The sequence below is a fragment of the Hippopotamus amphibius genome, chromosome 1 (genome assembly GCF_030028045.1).
Source record: "Hippopotamus amphibius kiboko isolate mHipAmp2 chromosome 1, mHipAmp2.hap2, whole genome shotgun sequence".
Classification (NCBI taxonomy): domain Eukaryota; kingdom Metazoa; phylum Chordata; class Mammalia; order Artiodactyla; family Hippopotamidae; genus Hippopotamus; species Hippopotamus amphibius.
The window spans coordinates 53,576,428-53,577,095 of record NC_080186.1 but is presented as its reverse complement, the minus strand read 5'-3'; the positions used below and the strand labels follow the sequence as shown (position 1 = coordinate 53,577,095).

General features: G+C 42.7%; 1 non-coding gene across 1 annotated transcript; it reads left to right on the top strand.

Annotated features, from left to right (window-relative positions):
- Window positions 1–228: 228 nt before the first annotated feature.
- Window positions 229–338, top strand: LOC130842824 (U6 spliceosomal RNA). Its single transcript, XR_009050602.1, has one exon. It is a non-coding gene; the product is annotated as a U6 spliceosomal RNA (small nuclear RNA).
- Window positions 339–668: the final 330 nt, after the last annotated feature.

Here is a 668-nt window from a genome sequence, read left to right as displayed (position 1 = left end):
AACGTGCCGGTGTGGAAGAGTTAGCCTCAGATGGAATCATGCGCAATTCATCCATTGTTACAAGAGAAAAGGCAGGGTATCTGTACACAAAAGTGTTGAGGTGGGTAGAGGTGCTGGGAATTTGTGGACATTCTTTTCTGATTGTACTTGTAATTTCTCAGTGAAAGAAGAAGAAAAGTCATCCAAGAGTGAGGGTGTAGACAGTATTGGCAATTTTAGAAGCTGAGAGTGCTTGCTTTGGCAGCAGCACATATACTAAAATTGGAATGATACGAAGAGGATTATCATAGTCCCTGTGCAAGGATGATATGCAAATTTGTGAAGCATTCATTAAAAAAAAAAGAGGAGGAGAAGAGGAAGTGGAGGAGGAGGAGAAGAAGAAGGAGGAGAAGAAGAAGAAGGAGAGGAGAAGAGGAAGAGGAAGAAGAAGGGGAGGAGGAAGAAGGAGAAGCAGCTAAGAGGAAAGTATGAAACAGTTGTCTAGGCGAGTGAAAAAATAAATTCACTAGGGAAACACACTATGATTGCCAGGCATCATCAATGGCCCACTTGAGGTTCAGAGTCACAAATTTAAAATGAGAGCAGTCAGCATGGTTGCGCTTTTACCCCAAATACGTTGAGCCACCTGGATGTAGACACAGAGTAGGCAGAGACACAAATGAGATCAA